The 21,404-nt window shown below is 44.0% G+C and overlaps 1 pseudogene across 1 annotated transcript; it reads right to left on the minus strand.

The window, feature by feature from the left end:
- Window positions 1-2,336: 2,336 nt before the first annotated feature.
- Window positions 2,337-20,953, minus strand: LOC117710864 (large ribosomal subunit protein eL15 pseudogene; annotated as a pseudogene). The gene is made up of 2 exons (XR_013111272.1): window positions 20,816-20,953; window positions 2,337-3,051 (listed from the first exon to the last, which is right to left on the minus strand). The product of XR_013111272.1 is annotated as a large ribosomal subunit protein eL15 pseudogene (transcript).
- Window positions 20,954-21,404: the final 451 nt, after the last annotated feature.

The following is a 21,404-nucleotide window of genomic DNA, read 5'->3' on the forward strand; positions in this document are numbered from 1 at the left end:
AATAAATCTATCACTTGACTTTTAAAAATCAGATTATTTCTCATTCTCTCTGTGTGTGTGTGTGCTTATTCGTGTGCATGTGCGTGTGTGTGTGGTGTTTGAGACAGAGTCTCGGAGTGTAACCCAGGCTAGCCTTTTCCTTCATTTATAAGGGCAAATTTCTCCTGAATTCCCAGCAACCACATGATGGCTCACAACCATCTGTAACGGGCATCTGATGCCACCTTCTGGTATGATTTTGAGATATGTTCCCAGTGTTTTCAAGGATTTTAAGCCGAAGGGATGCTGGATTTTGTCCAAAGCGTTTTCTGTATCTGTTGAGATGATCATGAAAGTTTTGTCATTGAGTCCATTTAGACAATGTATTATTATTGCAGAGAGTCATCCCTGTGTCCCTGGGGAAAAGTCAGTATGATCTCAGTGAATGCTTTTTGATATATTCTTTTTTTAATAAATTATTTTATGTCTGTATATGTATGTCTGTGTTCCACATGCATGCCTGGTATTTCTGGTAGCTGGAAGAGGGCATCAGGTGTCCTGTAACTGGAGTTACAGATGGTTGTGAACTGTCACATGGGTGCTGGGAATTGAACACCAGTGCTCTTAGCTGCTCTTAAGCACCTTTGATTTATCTTGAATTTAATTTATACATACTTTGTTTAGAATTCTGGCCTGTGGGACTGAGGCTCTAGATTAGGGGTAAGTTGATTGCCTCACATGCGCGATGACTTAGGTTCAATCCTCCGTACTATCAAGACAAGCATTCAGACAAGCAAATAAACAAACAAGACTTTCCTCTCAATATAGACTAGAACAAAAATTAAGAATTTTTGCATCTATATTCATCAGGGAGATTGGTCTATAGCTTTCTTTTTGTTATTGTGACTTTATCTGGTTTTGACATCTGGATAATACTGGCTTCATAAGAAACGTTTTAGTAGTTGTGGTAGTTTGGATAAGTATGTGTAGTAGAAATTTTGGTCTCTTTAAAAAACACAGAAATATTATAAAGCTATTGTTTGTTTTAATCTCAGGTGTGGGACATGGAGCTGCTTCAGATTGTCCACAGCAGCTGATTGTGATTTGCCTTGTGCTCTAGCAGGGGTGTGATTTTGTTAGCTGCACATAGTTTCTACAAGTGTGTGATTTTTGGAATTCTGGAACTCTTCAGAGGGTATACAAATGCCAGGGCCCTGAGAGGAAGGGTTGGTGTTGATTTGATTGTGGTTTGTTAAGTGGTCGTGTGCAAAGAACAACAAAAAGAAGTTAGATAGTCTGACAGCGAAGATCAAACCTGCCCCAAGAACTCAATGCCCCTAATCAGCAGGAAGTAGTCTAACGATAACTCCGCCCCTTTCCCTACCCTACTTTATTTGGGGATTTCTTTCTCTCTCCCTTCTATCTCCTACTGCTAGGAGGTTGAAAGGGTCGAATAAGGGTGAAGAAAGGTAGAAGTAAGAAGTACCTACAAAGTAGCCAAAGTCTGGCTACAGGCATGGCCCCCCACAGAGTCATATGTTTGAATGCTCCACCACAGGAGTGGCATTATTAGGTGTGGCCTTGCTGGAGGAAGTGTGTCACTGTGGAGGCGGGCTTTGAGGTCACAGATGCTCAAGCTATGGCCACTGGGGCACACAGTCTCTTTCTGATGCCTGTGGATCAAGATGTAGAATCATGATGTTTGCAATTCCAGTTCAAATCTAAGGAATCGGATTTGGGGTGTTGGTGCCACGGGTGGAGTTCAGACCTTCCGGGCGAGTTTTCCTGAGCATGGCTATGGAATACTCAGTTCTCTCCTTACTCACTTATGCTCACCTTGGTGTTGTGCCCTGGGCCCTAAGAGCGACCTTAGTGTTTTGTAGTGCTTGTGTGTGTGTGGTGAATGGGTGTTCGCCTGGTGGTTCCCATAAATCCCAGCTGACCCCTGAACTCAGTTCAATTCCCAGGGTCACTCTCAGTTAGGCCTGGAGTCCTGGGCTGTCGCCCTGTTGCTGCAGGGCTGGTGTGTGAGAAGTGCCTCCCCAGAGCTGTTTACTGCCCTGGCCAGATCAGCTTGGCTTACCCCAGGACTGGATTCCCAGCTACTCCTGCCTGCTTCTCCAGCCCAATTACATATGTCTTAACAGGTTTCTTTAAAGTCCTTGTCTCTTGCAGGAAAAGGGATTGTTGAATAACAATCTCATCTGCTTTCTTGCTCTTGGTTTCACTCCTTTCAGTGTGTAGTCCACACACTTAGGAGGCTGGAGCAGGAAGATTGTCATTGGAGTGATGACCTGGACTTTGACTGTAGACAGGAACCACCATACCCTGCATCAGACTGGCTTTTCTTTTAACTGTCCTAAAATTGTTTATTGGATATGAATTGTACAAACATCATGTGTATTAGTGGTAACAGTGGAGCTGGAGAGTATTGTGCCTTCTCCAGGCTGCACGGCGAGAACTACCAATAGTGTGGTGGAACTTGTGGCCCTTTCCAAGGCCACGGCTCTTTCAGCCAGCAGATGTCAGCCCACGCATCTCTCTGTGCTTGTGGACTGGTTTGGTGATCCACTGGGTGTCAGGATTTCTTCTGATAGCTTTATGGAATGGATCAATGAGGATAACCTCGAAAAATTTGTATGTGGAATCTTCACCAACCCAGTAGGAATTCAGGACTCTCAAAGCCCCACAATGACGCCCAGCTCTCTCCTCAGCAACAGACTGAAGGCTTCGGGCAAATTTCAGCTGGTTAACACCATGGTGGACAGGCGTGCCGTAAGTTGCACCCTTAGGGACGGGGCGTTTACGACCACCACGGTGGACACGAATCCTGTAAATGACATAACCTTGCTTCGCCTTGTATCCCAGTCTTCGCACTTTATCAGGCCGGGTGGGGCGGGGAGCCCTGTGCAGCGCAGAGAGCTGGCGGTACTGCCAGCAGCAGACCCTCAGAAGAAAGCGCATCACGTCGGATTGCTTCTTCCTCCATAGCTCCTGGATGTAATTGTATGCATCCTTCTTGGCTCACCTGATGGCTGCCGCCAGAGGAAAGCCAGACTGGCTTTTAAAAACCTGTTTGCAAGAAATACACTTAGACTTCCAGGTAAAGTGATGGATTAGAAGCTATTGAAAAGATACAAATGTATCTAACAGGATTACAGATGTGTTTGGGTTCAAAGCTACCTTGTTTGTTTCCTAGGTCTCACCTCCTGTGTTTTCTTTGGGAAATTCTCCAGTTGTCTATAATGAATACATTACAATGCTTCTAATTGTAATTGAAATTGTATTTCTAATTGAATTCGGGACCTCTGGAAGAGCAGTCAGTGCTCTTAACAACTGAGCCATCTCTCCAGCCCAAATAAATAAATCTTTAAAAAAAAAAAGAACTACAAGTAGAAAGTATCCTTACTTACAGATTACAGAATCTATATACAATATACATAAACCCTTGGTATTGATAAACACTTTCAGCTGAGTGGTAGGATATAAAATTAACACAAGAAAGTCATAGCTAGGGCTGGAGAGAAAGAAGAGCACTGCTTGCTCTTACATCGGTCCTGAGTTCAATTCCCAGCAACCACACGATTCACAACCATCTATACTGGGATCTGATGCCCTCTTCTAGCATGTAGGCATACAAGCAGATAGAGCACTCATGCATAAAGTAAGTAAAATATTTAAAGAAGAAGAAGAAGAAGAAGAAGAAGAAGAAGAAGAAGAAGAAGAAGAAGAAGAAGAAGAAGAAGAAGAAGAAGAAGAAGAAAAGAAGAAAAGAAAGAAAGAAGAAAGTTGTAGCCATCCTATGAACCAATAGTAAATATGCTGAGGAAGAGATCATAGAAACTCCCATTCCCAACAGCCTCAGTGGAAGAGAGCCCTTTGAAGGAAACCTAACAAAGGAAAGAAAAGACATCTATACTGAGAACTTCAAAGCAGAGAGAAATTGAAGAAGACACTACAGGGTGGAAAGACCTCCCGTGCTCACAGATCAGATTGGAGGAAACAATATTATGACAATCTATAGACCAGTGCAACCCTAACAAAAATTACAATCTTGTTCTTCCCAAACATAGAAAAAAAAAATCTTAGAATTCATTTAGAAGCACAAAGACAGGGCTGGAGAGATGGCTCAGTGGTTAAGAACACTGACTGTTCCTCCAGAGTCCTGAATTCAGTTCCCCATGGTGGCTCACAACCATCTGTAATGATTCTGGTGTCTCTGAAGAGAGCAATAGTGGTGTATTCATATGCATAAAATAAATAAATTTTTTAAAAAATTAAAAAAAAAAAAAAGAAGCACAAAGACCTTGGCTAGCTAAAGCCATCCAAAGCAAGGGATGGAATGGGAAAAGAAGGGCTGTCGGTGTCACCATGCCTAATTTCAGGTTATGTTTACAGCCCTAGGAACCAAGCACATGGTGCTGATGCAGTGGCAGACATGTTGATCGATGGGACCTACTAGAAGATTCAGATGCAAACCCCATGCAGCTGCAGCCACCTGAATTTTTTCAAATTCTCACTAGAGAAGGGCATTCTTAAATGGTGCTGGGAAAACTGGGGCCTTACCACTCACCCTACACAAAAATCAGCTTCAGATAGATCAAAACGTTAACATAGGACTTGAAACTCTGAAACCATTAAAGGAAAAAAGCAAATAGAACACTTGAGATGTCGGCATAGGTAAGGCTTTTCTGAATAGGACTTCAGTCAGTCAGGAAACAAGGCCAACAGTTGACAAATGGGACCTCATAAAATTAAACAGATCTTATATAGCAAAGAAAACCAGTAATCAAGGTAAGACACAGAATAGGAGAACAACCTGCTAGCTACACACTAGAAAAAGATTAATATCCAGAATATCAAGTAACAGAAAAACTAAGCAACTAGAGCTGGAGAGACGGCTCACTGGTTACTAGCACTTACTGCTCTTGCAGAGGACCTGAGTTTAGTTTCCAGCACTCATGGTGGGCAGCTCACAAGCGCCCATAATTCCACCTCCAGAAGACCTGATGCCCTCTGGCCTCTGCAGGAAACTTCACATGCAAACCACACACAGATACAGATACACATACACACACACACACACACACACACACACACACACACACTCATTAATTAAAATTTTTTAAACCTAAAAAAAGGGAAAATTAAGCAACAAGTAAATAAATAAATAACCCAGTAAAAACTGGTTTGCAGAACTAAACAAAGAGTTCTCAGAAGATGTGCAAGTAGCCAGTTCATATTCTTTAAAGTGCCCAACATCCATAGCCATCAGGGGGACCCAAATTAAAATGATTCTGGAACTCTGTTTCAACCCTGTGATCCGGCTGTTACACCCCAGGCATTTACTCAAAGGACTCTGTATCCTACGACAGAGACACTTGCATACCAGTGTTTGTTACTGTTCTATTCACAGCAGCAAGGACATGAGATCAGCCTAGATGACCATCAACAGAGGAGTGGATAATGGGAAAGTGGTACATACAATGGAACTTTATTCAGCCACAAATAAAAAGAAAATTATGAAACTTACAGTTTCATGGACCTGGAAAATATTTTATTAAGTGAGATAACCCAGACCTAGAAAGACAAATGTCACAAGTTCTCATATGCAAACCCAGCTTTTCATTTGTATGTATTTCTCTGTGGTATGTATTTATTTCTCTGTGACCATGAGTATGTGCAGAGGCAAGAAAATCAGAAGGTGTTTATGAGGGGAAAGAGAGGCTTCTGGGGGCCTCTCTGAGAACACATCACATGAAGGTGGGAGGAAAAGAATTAGGAGCAGGAAGGGTGAAGGTAAGGGCTAGCCAAAGCTAAGTATATGTGCGAAAAGCAGTAATATTTTTAAAGATAATTTTAAAAAATGAAATTGAAGATGTTTGAACACAGGCACTGCATATGAGTTTACGATAAGGCTACTCCTGTAAGTCCTGAGGTTATTAAATGAAAATCTCAGTCCAAGCACGGGTTACCTCCCTTTAGAGATATGTCCAGATCCAGAGAGATTCATGAGGTCCCCAAACAATATAGGCTATTGCCATTGCTGCTGCTTAACCAGTAAAATTAGGTGGTAAAACTCTATCGCTGAAGTCGCCACGTGCTCATACCACAAGACACAGAGAAACCAAGCTGGAAAGAGTGAAGCTTCTTCCCTGCTAGCTACCTTCTATAGCTGCAGGAGGTACTATGCCATCTTCTGGTGGAGAATGCTATCAATGACCATATTCCACTGCATACCCTGAGTGCTACATCATGACCTGCTAGGCAGAAAGTGCCCAGTGGTGCAATAGTGAGATGACCGTTTGTGGGGTAACTCACTGCTCCTGGGGATGGAATTTACGTTTTAAACCGTAAACCTGGTCAAAAGCCTGTGGCTGAGAAGAACATGGGCCCCAGTGGGAAAGTTATTGTTGTGTTGCTAAATAAATATGATGTACTTCTCAGATTGCCTTCTAAATATTTGTGGTTATGCTTATAAAATAAGAGGAAGAAAGCAAACAGGGAAAATTAAGAGTGAGGGGGTATTCTGGCTAAACTGTCTTAGTTACTATTCTATTGCTATAAAGTGATACTATGCTAGTCAGGGTTCTCTAGAGGAACAGAATTGATAGAATGAGGGGATCTATTCTATGTATACAGGGTATTTATTAGAATGGATTATTTTAATCTGTGGTCCAGCTAGTCCAACAATGGCTGTCTACCAACAGAAAGTCCAAACATCTAATAGTTTTTCAATCCACAATGCTAGATGTCTCAGCTGCTCTTCAGTATCTGCCAGAACACTAAAGAAGCTGGCTCTAATGACAGTGTAGGAATGAACTTGCCAGTGGGAGTGAAGGCAAGCAGACAAAGAGCAAAAGCTTCCATGACCTTGATATAGACTGCCACCAGAAAGTGTGGCCCAGATTTAAGGTGTATCTTCCCACCTCAAAAGATCCAGCTTCAAGGTGGTCTTCCCACTTCAAAATATTCAACCAAGAAAAATCCCTCACAAGTGTACCCAGCTACTTGGGCTTTTAGTTAATTTCAGAGGTCATCAAGTTGACAACCAAGACTTACCATCACAGACACCATGACCAAAACAACTCTTATAAAAGAAAGCATTTAACTGGGACCTTGCTTACAGTTTTAGAGGGGTATTCCATGATTATTATGTCAGGAAGCAAACAGGCAAAGTGTTAGAACAGTATCTGAGACCTTTACATCTTGATCTGTATGCAGGCAATACATCTATACAGGATAGGAGGGAGGGAGGGAGGGACGGAAGGAGGGAGGGAGGGAGGGAGGAAGGGAAGAAGGGAAGAAGGGAAGAAGAGAGAGTGAAGGAGTCTTTGGGGGCCATTCTCTTTCAAACCATCACACTGGCCCAAGACTTTTGTTGAAGACAGGCCAGGGTAGCCAGGCATCATCACTTGAAGGGAATTTGATTAGCTGTCAAAAGTGATCACATGAAGAAGCTATAACTCAGTGGCAAAGTGCTGGTCAGGCATAGGCAAGGCCCAGGGTTCCACCTCCAGCACCACACACACCAAAAAGAGCAGGAAGGCAGTTCTTGCTAAAGAGGCAGGGTTCTTGATAAAACTGGATTTACAAGAAAAAAAAAATATATATATATATATATATATATATAAATATATATATATATATATGGGGCTGGAGAGATGGCTCAGTGGTTAAGAGCACTGACTGCTCTTCCAGAGGTCCTGAGTTCAATTCCCAGCAACTGCATGGTGGCTCACAACCATCTGTAATGGGATCAGATGCCCTCTTCTGGTGTGTCTGAAGACAGCTACAGTGTATACTCATATACATAAAATAAATAAATCTTAGAAAAAGAAAAAAATATATATATATGGGCCTTGAAGCTTCAGTGCTTGACTAAAGTCTAAACAAACACAGAGCATTTGTCAAATTAAAGGAATTATGCTGTCAATGCTAATCTTTGTAATCACCATTGTCTTAGCCACTGGGCTGTTGCTGTGAGATCTTCAGATCTCTCACTTTGTTCAGTTTTGTGAACAGTAGCATACCTCTCTCTTTTGGGCTGGTACCACACTCGGTCTGCAGCTCTCCTTGGCAGGTATTTCATGACAGTGGCATCTCTAACATCCTGGAATCACCAACACAACCCAGGCCTTACCTGTACATCTTCCTGAAATGGCCTCTCTAGGCCTCCATACAGAGACACCCTTGATACACACTTGGTCTCAGAGGCTTTCCTTAGCCATGGAGAAAGATTCCACAACCCCTTTCTTGTATCCTTGACTCTAAAGCCAGAACCATGTGGCTAAAACTGCCAAGTTCTGCTGCTTGATGGGGCTGGAACTTGACCCCCAGTTCAACTTCATCTGCATCAGCTTTCTATTGTCGATGGTTTCCTTCAGTGGTCAAGCTTCTTTTAACTCTTTTCGTAAGTTGGCATCTTAGCTGGGTGGGGTCTTGTCCTGAGGTCACCTCTCCCTTTATTCCATTTAGCATCAGGATTTTCTTCAATCTTTTCAATCTTCTTGAGCACAGGACTTAGCTCATTACACTTCCTGGTTTTCTTCTCCTCAAACTGTACATATTGTATTTCTCCTTACCCCACTTGTTCCTTTTCCTTATAGATCTGCACTAAGTAACCACTAACAACCACAGGACAGAGCCAATACTAGGCGTCTTGAAACTTCCTCTGGCAATACCATTAATCTAAAACTTTTCAATTTAGCCTAAGGCAGATTGTTTTTAGGACAAGGACAAAAAGCAGCCTCATTCTTTGCCAAGCTATCACAAGAATGGTCTCTAGGCCAACTGCTAAAAGTCTTCCCCTCTGAAACCTCTTGAGCTGGGCTCCCACAATTCACATCTCCCTCAGCACCACTGTTTATGCTCCTACTATCATGGCCCCATTAAGTTCCACTTAAAGCATTTGACCACTTTTCTACTTCAAAGTCTCAACGTTTTTCATATTCCTCCAGCAAACAGCATGGTCAAGCTAGTTACAGCCATACCCCAGTCACTGGTACCAACTCCTGTCTTAGTCACTGTTTGCTGTGAAGACACACCATGACCAAGGTAACTTTTATTAAAATCATAAAAATAAGCAGCATTTAATTGTGGGCTTGCTTACAGTTTCAGAGCGTTAGTTCATGGTCATCATGGCAGGGCATGGTTGGGGCATAGTAGCACTCATGACACACCCACAGCCCACATCTATTGCTCTCATCACCTCCTGACTTTTTTTTTAAAGATTTATTTATTTGTGTGAGTATACTGTTGCTCTCTTCAGACACACCAGGAGAGGGCATTTGGTCCCATTACAGATGCTTGTGAGCCTCCATGTGGTTGCTGGGAATTAAACTCAGGACCTCTGGAAGAGTGGTCAGTGCTCTTAACTGCTGAGCCATCTCTCCAGCCTACTCTTGACTTTTATTTCTTCTTTTCACTGGTTTTGTTTATGTTCTTTCTTACTCTGTATTGAATATGTTTCACCAGTTAATTGGGGGAAATAACTTTTTACACCCTTTTAGAATTTTACTTATTACTATTGTGTGTATGGTGTGTACATAGGTGCATGTATACCACAGTGCACATGTGGAAGTCAGAAGACAACTCTAGTCAGTTCTCTCTACTTTGGTTCCAGGGATTGAACTTAGGACACCAGTCTCGGGTGCAAAGCACTTTACTGCTGAGACCATCTCATCAGCCCTCAACAGAGCCTCTACCATACCTTCTTGTTTTGTATTTGTTAGGTTAGGTTGCTGGTGACCAAATTCAGGGCCTTATACATGATAATGTTATGGTCTGATACAGAGAGAGAGAGAGAGAGAGAGAGAGAGAGAGAGAGAGAGAGAGAGAAGAATAGTTGTAGCCATTTTGTTCCATGGCTGAAAGCAATTTCATATTGTTGCTGTTAACATGCCTGCCAGTCATTGACACAGAGAAGTGACTTGGTTCAAGGACACGCTGACCATATTCCCTGCTTTGTTTTGTATGTTCTGAATGTTATGTATGAGGTTTGATAATCTTAAGAAACTCCACAAAGCTTTACATAGGACCCATCAAGTCAAAGGTCAATATGAATTGTTAGGTTTAAAATGGCTGAGTCAGAACTAACCACCAGGCAGCCCTTCCTTCACCTGTGTATGAGCTCATTGTGGCTTCATGGCTGACACTGAAGAATGCTACTAATAAGCCAAACATTATGATTATAATGCTCATGCTCTGTTATCTCAATGTTCTGAAATTCCCCTGTTCACCTCCCATCCACCAGCACCCTTACCTTACTCAGGACCAATCAGCTTAAAGGTTAGCAGATAATACTTTACCTAGTAAGCCACCTTCTCCCCTCCTTGCCCTTTAAACATTTGAACCTGGTTTCTCATATAAAGAGCCTACTCTGAGAACAGACTGTACTGCGATTAGGCTCTCGAGTCCTTTTTGCACTCCTGGCCATCTACTATTATGGTGTACATTCAATAAACTACTCTTGCTCAACTGAAATCAGCCTTAGTTTGGTTTAAATGGTGATTCCTGAACCCCAACAATAACACATGCCCAACTGAACTAAACATGCTAAGACATGGCTAACATGGGATGAATTTATACCCCCCCCCAAAAAAAAGATACAGTTGTGGTCCTAATCCCTGGGGCCCTGAGTGAGATCTTTAGAAAGAGGGGCTTTGCAGATGCAACAGTTAAAAGAGGTTTTCTTGATTCCAGCAAACCTTTATCCAGCGCTGTGCCAACTCAAGATCAGGAGGATGGAGACAGAGACCTTAAGAAGAGGTCACACCAGAAAGCAGAGTTCAGGGTGCTGTGCCAACAGAGGATCTTGCAGGCCCACTGGCAACCACCAGAAACTGGCAAGAACAGAGAAGAGGCCTGACTCAGGGCTCCTAGAGGAAGCAGCTGTCTTCAGCATGAGGGAATACATTTGTGTTGTTTTAAGCCACTCTTTTCTGGTTCTTTTTTTTTAACACCCCTTCTATACTAATACAATCATTAGTAAAACTGGGAAGCAAAACAGAGTTAAAGGCCAATAGCTGTTACATTACACACACCTTCTCACTGAAGCAGTATTAATGCCATTTAAGGAAACTCATTTTAAACAATATGGAATATAGCATTCATGGATTTAGTTAATGGGACTCCTAGTGGTAGAACTGAGACTGCCGCAACTCTTGACAAGTATACAGATTAGTGTGTGTGTGTGTGTGTGTGTGTGTGTGTGTGTGTGTGCGTGTGTGTGTGTGTGTCCCAGCCTGTATTTGCAATAGTTGACTGTTAAGTGGAGAAATCAGAAGTAAATATGACAAATGTTAACCTCTGCTAACGTGTATGACAGGCATGTAGGTGGTGTATTTTCTGTAGGTTTTGGAATGAATGAAATACTCTATAATCAAAATCACATTCAAAAGTCATTCAAACAGAATAAAGAAGTGGCTCACCCAGTTTGAGTGTTTTAAGTCATTCTGTGGAATTTCTTCTGATAACAGTTTTCAGGTGACATTGCTGCCAAAAGTCTGTAATGAGTCATAATAAAACTCATTATTTTGTATGCTAACTAAAAAAAAAAAAAAAAAAAGCAAAGGAAGCTAAGTTTGGTGCTCACCCCTGTAACTGTGGCACTTGGGAGGCTGAGGCAAGAGGATGACTTTAAATTCCAGACCAGCTTGGCAGGCAGAATTGAGCCCTACCTATCTTCAAAAACAAAACAATCAAAGCTATGCAGAAATTGTTTCTGCGTGTGTGTGTCATCTTAAGAATGCCATGCAGATGGCTGTCCTCTGAGAGCCTCTACTAGCAGCTGACTGAGATGGATGCAGACACTCACAGCCAACCATTATAATGAAGTCGGGGACCCTATGGAAAAATTAGGGGAAAGACTGAAGGAGCTGAAGGACATGGCAACCCCATAGGAAAACCAAGAGTATCAACTAACCTGTATCCCTGGAGCTCCCAGAGACTAAGCCACCAACCAAAGAGCATATATGGGCTGGGCCAACACCCCTGGCACATATATAGCAGAGGACTGCCTTATCTGGCCTTGGTAGTAAAGGATGTGCCTAATCCTGTAGAAACTTGAGGCCCCAGGGAAGAGGGATTCCCAGAGGGTGGGGGGAACATTCTCTCAAAGCCAAAGGGGAGAGCCAATGGGATGAAGAACTATGGGAGGGGGGACTGGGAGGGGCACCAACGTGTGGAATGTAAATAAATAATTTTATTTTTTAAAAAAGAATGCCATGCAGAGGTTCTAGAAGATTCTGTTGACAATCCTCACCACCATGTAGTACCACATTATCACTCCATATGAGAAGCCACATGCACATCCACCACTCCCCAGCCCTCCCTCCTCCAGCTGTGGGCCACTGATCTGCTCACTGTCTGAGGGTTTAGCTGGTCTGTGATATTTCATATGAATGGAGTCACACAGACAGGCCTCTGTGGACAGCTTCTCTGAATGATCATTTTGGGGGTTCACCCACACTGTGACACACACTGGCACCTCCTTTCTTTTTACTGTGGATTGATATCCAGTGTGTGGATGGGCACACTCTGCCCTTTCACCATAGAGCGTCCGGGCTCTGTCTGCCTTTTGACCTTTGTGGACTGTACTGCTATGAATGGTCTTAGTCTGGGGGGCTGGAGAGATGGCTCAGCAGTTAAGAGCACTGACTGCTCTTCCAGAGGTCCCGAGTTCAATTCCCAGCAACTACACAGTGGCTCACAACCATCTGTAATGGGATCTGATGCCCTCTTCTAGTGTGATTGAAGACAGCTACAACATATTCATATATGTAAAATAAATATTTTTTTAAAAAAGGAAAGGTCACGATCAATTTGTTTTCTTTTTAGAATTCTTGTTTTTATTTGGGGAAGGGTATAAGCATCTAGGAATGGAATTGCTGAGGCAGATGGCAGCTCTACACCTAACTGACTGTGGGGCTGCCCGTCCATGTCCACAGTAGCTGCACCCTTGTCTCACTGGCCAGCAACGGCAGTCCCAGTCCTTCACACCCCTGGTGACACCTAAGCCACGGCAGTTTGAACTGGCTTTGCTTGTGTTTCTGCTCTGTCACTGTTTGGCTCTCTGGCAAAGGCAAGCTGACTCCCTCTGGTTTATATTTCCTTAGGCGTTAAGAAATGCATAATGGGGGGGGGGGATGGAATGAGGGTTCTAGGGAGGGGAAATGGGGAAAGGGGATGACATCTGAAATGTAAATAAATAAAATATCCAATTAAAGAATAAAATTCCATAAAAAAAAAAAAAAAGAAATGAATAATGGGCCTTCTTCTCAGAAGTTCTGTGAGTATTAAATAAAATGGCATACGCTCGTCTGGAATAGTGTGGCAGGTCCTAGTGATTTCGATGTGAAATGCCTTAAAATCTCTGAAAATAACCCAAAATAAACCTTTTCTGGGTTTTTTTTTTTTTTTTTAAAGATTTCTTTATTTATTTTATATATGAGTACACTATAGCTGTCTCCAGACATACCAGAAGAGGGCATCGGATCCCATTGCAGATGGCTGTGAGCCACCATGTAGTTGCTGGGAATTGAACTCCGCACCTCTGGAATAGCAGCCAGTGCTCTCAACCACTGAGCCGTCTCTCCAACTCCTCATTTCTGTTTTAAATTGTCTCTAAAAGTTATTTGTCATGGCAATAAAAATACTAACAAGCCATATAATATGACCTCACAATTCCACTCCTGGGTATACCCCCAGGAGACTGAAAGCAGACACTCCAGCAGATACCTACACATGCATGTCACAGAAGCATTATTAACTACAGCCACAGTGAGGAAACATCAGTGGATGCATATGTAAGCAAAACGTAACACATACAAAGAATGGAATATTATTCCACTGTATTAAAAAAAAGCCACTCCGATCCATTATGCTAAATGAAATAAGCTAGTCACAGAAGGATGAACAAGGTACACTGAGGAGTCAAGTCACAGAGACAGAAATGAAAGTGTCTGCCAGGAGCTGGGAAAGAGAAGACCAGGGAGTTACTGTTTGAAGGATGGGGCTTCAGTAGGTACTGCAATTTAGATCTGAAGTGTCCCCACAGGCTCATGTGGTAAAGGCTGGGAATCAGTGTTGAGTGTTATTAGGAAGTGGTGGAGCCTATTAAAGGTAGAGCCAGCTGGGAAGAAATTAGGTCACTTGAGATATGTCCTTGAAGGGAATGCTGGGAGGCCACCTCTTTCCTCCTCCCAAGATGCTCTGCCTCACCTCTGTGGAATGCTTTCCTCTGACTATAACTGTTTTACCATCCTCATCAGAGGAACCATGGCTGCTCACAGGACACCCTCCTCAGGCCTGCTACCTTTTTTCAAAACACAAGGGGAGAGGAGGGTCATCAGACTCCCATCTGAGATTGCAGCTGCTCCCAGCTGCACACACTCCCTGCTGTACCAATCTTGAAAAGTGCTAGTGTACATGGAGAGTGGAGGGTTAACTGAAGGGGAGACTGTATGTAACTATGTGGGAGTCATTATCCATGCTGGGATGGGATGTTTCTGAAATAGGGCTGTTCTGGAGTCACCCACACCCCTGTAAGTAACTCCTCACCCATGATTCCACACAGCAAATAAACTCATAAATTCACCAAGATAGACCTGGAGAGACTCATTCCTTTAGTTGGTCATTGGTGCCTTGCCTGGGGTCAAGAATTTTTGTTTGTTTGTTTATGTCTCCCCTGGGAAAGTTCCTGCAACACTTATTGCAGGCCCAGAAGTAGCAGAGAGAACTGAGCATGGCCTCTGTCCACCTCTGAAACCATGAGCCTCATAAATCTTCCCTCCCAAGCTACGCAGAACAGAGGAAGAATCTCCAGAGTGAGTCTGTTTTGTTTTGTTTGTTTGGTTTGGTTTGGTTTGGTTTGGTTTGGTTTTTTTTTCCCAACAGCGTTTCTCTGTGTAGCCCTGGCTGTCTTGGAACTCACTCTATAGACCAAACTGGACTCTAACTCACAGAGATTCACCGGTTTCTGCCTCCTGAGTGCTGGGATTAAGGTGTGCATCCCCACCACCTGGCTCCAGAGTGAGTCTTTGTAGCTACCTTGTCTATGATGTCAGGAGTTAACAAGAACCCATTCTTTGTGAGTGTAGTTGTCTCCCTTATCAAGGGGACTATCTTCCAAGACCCACAGGGAGTGTTCAAAACAGAAGATAGATAGTATCAAACCTTCTGTACACTCTGCTTTCTCTACACACACTCAGCATACCCTTTAATTTACAAACTAGACTCAGGAAGAGATTACCAACAGTAATAAGATTGATGGCCTATAACAAAATTGCCAGCATCCTTGCACTTTGAAGACATTATTGAGTAAAATATAGGCAACTTGAACACAAGCATGTGAGACCATGGCAGTCACCTGACAACAGGGATGGCTATTAGCATATGTACGCACAGACACTGGACAAACGGATGGTTCTTGTCCTGAGTGGGATAGAGCAGGACAGAGCCAAATTCATCATAATATCCAGAGTAAGGCACAATTAGACAATGTTTGTTTCTTGAATTTCCCATTTAAGGCTTTGGCCCAAGTCTACTCTGTGAATTCTGAATTTTTACATTTCCAAAGGACAGCCTCTGAGGGCATATGCAGCTGGTGACATAGCTGGAGAATGGTGACTCTTCTTGCAGATGCCAAAACGCACGCAGATTTCTGTACAACGCTGATTAGGTAGCTAAAGTGAGCGAGGGCATGCTGCCTGGGATTGGGCCTCAGCACAGAGTGACACTACATTTGCTGCTTTTCTCTTTCCTCCCCTGAAAAACACTCTTTCCTCCTGGGTGTCCTGCCTGCTGGGTCTCTTCATAATCCTCTTATTCATCCACCAGATGGCAGGAGAGGGATGCTGAGCAACTCCTCTGCCTTTCAGGCACTGCCCACAGACAGTCTCAACACAAAAGTGTCCTAACTTCCTGTTTAACCATGCATTCGGACTCAGGAGAGCGGCTCAGATCCAGTTGGAGGCTCTTCTAGGATGGCTGCCTCAATGTTATTTCCTGAGGTGGAATTAGAGCAACACCAAAGTGAAGAGCAAAGCAGAGAGGGATCTCTGGAAGTGAGAGAAGGGGGACTGAGCAGATGTTCTGGACGGAACTTACCTGCAGTTTTTCAGGCCACTGTGGCAGAGGTAACAGTCTTCCTTCACATGCTCCATGACCCCACCTTGTTGATCTGTCTCCTCAAGACAACTGGGCATCTAGGCTTGGTGGTACACATCTGTGATCCCAGCATTCACAAGGTAGAAGCACAAGGCCATCCTTGGCTACATAGCACGTTCAAAGCTATCCTGGGCTACATAAGACTTATTTTTTAAAAAGATGACAGTGATAATAATGATACAACCAATAGGCAGGAGAGGCCAGACCCAACAAGGCAGCCTGTGGCATGCCACAAAAGCTCTCCAACCTTTTTCCTGGGCCCCCTGGGGACGTGCAAGAACAGACACACCAGATAGCTAGCACACAGACAGAGCTTGGGATGTGAAATGTGGGAAGATGCAGGTATGGATATGGCACCATTCTGGTGAATCCTAACAATGCCTTACTTCTCCCTGTTGTGTGGGGATTTCGTGAAGCATTTTCCCATGAGTATTCTACTATGCCAACAGTGTCACTGAGGCCAGGCACAATGAGCAGTCTGGGCCAAAGTTCCCAGATTCCAACCTCTCGGAGGACTTTGGTGCACAGGTGACTGCCCCCCTGAATCACCAGATACACAATACTTTCCCTTGAGGGTCTGACCTTCCGCCCTGCAGGGCCTCTCTGAGTCCTGGCAACCTGACTCCCCACCCCCACCCCACCCCCACCCCCAGTTCTCATGGCCTCTTACTGTATCTATTACTCTGGTTACTAACCTTGGCAGGTTTGCCTCTTTGGGTCTTCCAACACCTGTGCAAACAAATTCCTTATATTAAATATTCAATTTTGAGAGAGGAAGAAAGAGGGGTGGGGGTGGGGTGAGGCACAGCTCCCTAGCTGGTTAAAGCTGGAATGAAACTGGCAGATGCTGGATCCCGGCTCACAGCTATTCACTTCCTACCAATGAGGGCTTTAGGAAAGGGGCAGCTCCCAGCTCCCCCTTGCCCCTGTCAAACTCCCCTCTCCATCATTTTCCAGGAGCGTGACCATAGAAATGTGATTTGACCCACACAGGCCTTGAATTTGGCTGTACCTACATCTCAAGGTTGTTATAGGAACAGAATAAGGCTGTATGCACCCCAGGCTTCCTACAAATACAGTATTGTATAAATGACAGAATTTAATGCCACACAGAATATGTAATGGTCAGGAAAGCTGCTCGTTTTTAAATGGCCAGAGCTTGGGTTAGATAGGTGGATCAAGCAGTTAAGAGCACTGGCTCCTCTCCCAGAGGACCTGGGTTCAATTCCCAGCCCCAACCATGGCAACTCACAGTTTGAAGGGATCAGACACCTTCTTCTGTTGTCCACAGGCATCAGGCATGTACATACATGCAGGCAAAACACCAATAAACATAAAATAAATAACATGAAAATAAAGTTTAAAAAAATGATAGTCGCCAGGCAGTGGTGGCACATGCCTTTAATCCCAGCACGTGGGAGGCAGAGGCAGGTGGATTTCTGAGTTAGAGGCTAGCCTGGTCTACAGAGTGAGTTCCAGGACAGCCAGGGCTACACAGAGAAACCCTGTCTTGAAAAACCAATTAGTCAATCAGTAAGCTCAGGGTTCAGGAAAAGTCACTGTTTGTCTCGGAGAAATAAAGTGTGAAGTAATCGAGGACAAGGCTCAGCCTGTACCTCTGGTTTCCACATAGATGCACACACATGTGCCCACACAAGACAGACAGACAGACAGACAGACAGACAGACAACAGACAGATGACAGAGAGAGAAGCTCAACATCACTTCTCATTAGGGAAATGAGTCAAAACCACAATGAAAAGCTGCTTCATCTTTACTTGCACGCACAGCTGTCATTAAAAATGCAAAGAGGACTGGAACCGGCTGTGGATTGAGAAGGAGCTGTGCAAGCGTGAGGACCAGAGTGTGAATTCACAGAGCCTACACAAAAGCTGGCAGGTTCGGTGGCCACTGCAGTCACAGCACTCGGAGGAGGCAAAGACAGGGGATCCCCGAGCAAGCTGGTTAGGTAAGCTAGTCAGTTCCACAGGAGATTCCAGAGCAAGCTGGTTAGGTAAACTAGTTAGTCCAAATAGCTCAGTTCCCTCCCTGCCTGAGTGAACAATGTGATGAGCCATCAAAGAATATTCTCGCTGTCAACCCCCAGCCTACATGCACACACACACTGGGACACAACACACACGCAAAACAATAAAGTAAAAGAAGAAAGGAAGAGAAGCTGGAGTGAGCTCAGCATATGAGTGGCCGAGTTCCATCCCCAGCACAGGAAGGAGAGGAGGAGGAGCAAGGGTGGGACCTTTGAACATCATTGGCAGATTTGGAAAGGGGTGCAGCCACTAGGGAAAACACTATGGAGTTCCTGAATTAAGAACAGATATGCAGCTGGGCCATGGTGGTGCATGCCTTTATAATCCCAGGAGGCAGAGGGGCAGAGGGGTAGGGGCAGCAGGGGGAGCAGGGGGAGCAGGGGGAGTGGGGATCGGGCAGGGGGGCAGAGGCAGAGACATCTCTGAGTTCAAAGCCAGCCTGGTCTACAGAGCAAGTTCCAAGACATCCAGAACCACACGGAGAAACCCTGTCTCAAACAAACAAACAAAAATCCATAGCAAGAATTTTGGTTCCTTCAAAAACCCAGGTATGTTATATGAATATATTTTCGTTTTAATCCCATTTGTGAAATAAGAGGCTGCCTCATAGCCGATGACAATGATTTGCCTCGTGCACTAACAGGGGCATGTTTTTACCCAGCAGCAGAGTTTGTTTGGAATTCTAGGAACCTTTCAGAGGGACTAAATGCCAGAGCCCCACGAGGAGCTGGAGGCTGTCGGAGGAGCTGCTTTCTTCTCTCCTGCTCCTGTTTCCTGTTTCTGTGGTTTGTCAAGTGGCCACGAGCAAAGAGACAAGAAGAAGTTGGATATCCTAAAGATGAAGCTTGGACTTGCCGCTAGGAACCCAATGTCCCCATCCCTATCAGCAGGAAGTAGCCTAAATGGTCTACGTCCCCTTCCTCGCCTCTCCTCTCTGACCTTCCTTTTCTCCTACCTACTGTTAGGGAGTTAGAAAAGATTAGAGTGGAATTAGGGCTGGAAGGGTAGTAGATAAATGAACCTAATAAAAAGCTTTAAAAAAAAAAAAAAAAAACCCACACCAACACAAACTTGTCTCAACAAACAAAGGATGTAGACATTCCATAGCAATCTCAGTTCTAGATATTTATCCAGGAACTGAAAACAAGGTACTCAACTCCATTCTTGGAGCTTACAGCAGTACCCTTACTAGGTTTCTCTTTCTATATCCTCAGTTACTTTAAAACTAAGGAAATGCAGTCATATGCTACATGGATGAACCTTGAGGACACTGTGCTAAGAAAAATAAGTCAGTTATGGGACAAGGGCTGCAGGATTGCACTTCCAGATAGCATGCAAAACAGCCAATCCACACCCACTCCTACCCGATACCCTGCTTCCTCCCAAGAGCCTAAACTGCACAGGAATCAGGAATAAAAGAAATCATCCTTTCCTTCTACCAAGCTTCCTCTTGCTCCTGGTTTATTTATTGAATAAATGTCTGTTGAGGATCTATTGTATGCTAAGCCGCAGGGTTAGCTCTGGAGACAATGGTTAGACAGGCAGACCTGGGCTCTCCAGTCATTTACTTCCTAGTCAACAAAGTGACTTCAGAAAGTATAGATGCCAGGCTAAGGATAAACTGATCTGCCAGAATCAAAGGAGACAAAGTGAGAAGTACCAAGCCAGGAGCAAGGGAACTCAGTAGAGGACACACATACAAAAGCCCAGGGATAGACAGGGATAGACGACAACTCTGGCCTGAGGAGAGGTACAGCGGAGAACAGCCAGAGATATGGCTATAACAGACTGTGCTGGGTTTTGTGGGTGTGAAGGAAAATGCAGTTAACAAAATGGATTGTCTTGTGAGAAAATGTCAGCTCTGAACACCAGAAAGTCAGTGAAGGACAGGTTTAGACATCCTCAGGTTCTCGATCAAGGTTTGTAATCTACCACCTGCAAGTCCTAGTTCAAGGGTTTTTACAGTTAAGCATGGGAGTGGATCCCCTAGTCTCATATAACAGACTCCTGGGCCATCCCAGGTAGATCAGGTAGATCTGGGCAGGGCCCAGAATCTGCACATCACATTCCTGCCAAGACACTGCTGATGCTGGCAATCTTCCACCACACAGATGATGCCAGAGGCAAGTCTGAGATTCTTTCCCAGTGTACCTTCTGTCCCGGTAGGCATGGTCATCAAACGAGAGAAAATATGTCTGGGAAAGCCTCCAGTGGGTATGCTGGGGAGGGGGCAGAGGGTATTTTCCTGCATACTCCTGGCTGGCCTTGAACTCACTATGCAGACCAGGCTGGCCTCACATGCTCCTCCAGCCTTTGGTTTCCGAGTGCTGAAATTACAGTCATGTACCACTACACCTATTAGGAAAGCCTTTTATAAAAAGAGAAAGACAGACGCATGGAATCACCACCTTGGGGTGTTCACCACACACTCCACCCATCTGTTTCCCTCATCGTTTATACGAAATGTTCTCATCAAAACAGAGCAGCTGACTGCTTAGGAACAATGGCAATTTTACTTCATTTATCCTAACTCTGATTCTCTGAACATGAGAGCAGCTGTTAACCGACAATGCTAGAACAAATGCTATCTTTCCCTGCCTTGGTGAAGCATTCAGTTACCTCTAATGTTCTTTTCACCAGTAGAGCTTGGTGCCGTCTTCAAGGACCCGTGGTTATTTTTGCCAACCATCATCTCATCCCACTCCTCCCAAACAAAGCACTCCTGTGAGTCAGCCGGGGAACCCAGAGGCATATGACGCTTGTTCAGCTGGGATCTTGCCATTCAGGAGGAGAGTATTAACATTCTCTTGAGCTTAATCAAGAAAAAAAAAAAAAGCAACAACAACACAGATTCATAAGCTGCTCAAAACTCAAGAATCTGGACTATACATGTTGGCAAAGGCTTAGCTGTGTATGCTTGTTTATAGTCACTCGAAGATTCAGTAAATATTGGGGGACTATCTGTTCCAGGTAGTTTTAGGGTCTATGAACACATCAGTGCACAAAACAGAGCCCCCCTTTCACGGGGTTTGCTTATGTGCACTCTGGGAATATACAGCAGTATCCTCTCGTAGAGACTTTTTTCTTTCTGTAGTCTCAGTCACCTAGTGTTAACTGCAGTCCAAAAAAAAAAAAAAAAAAAAAAAGTTAACGATTCTAGAAACAAACAACAGGTGAGTTTTAAACTCCATGCCATTCTGAATGTCAC

This window comes from Arvicanthis niloticus, chromosome 6, assembly GCF_011762505.2.
Source record: "Arvicanthis niloticus isolate mArvNil1 chromosome 6, mArvNil1.pat.X, whole genome shotgun sequence".
Taxonomy (NCBI): Eukaryota; Metazoa; Chordata; class Mammalia; order Rodentia; family Muridae; genus Arvicanthis; species Arvicanthis niloticus.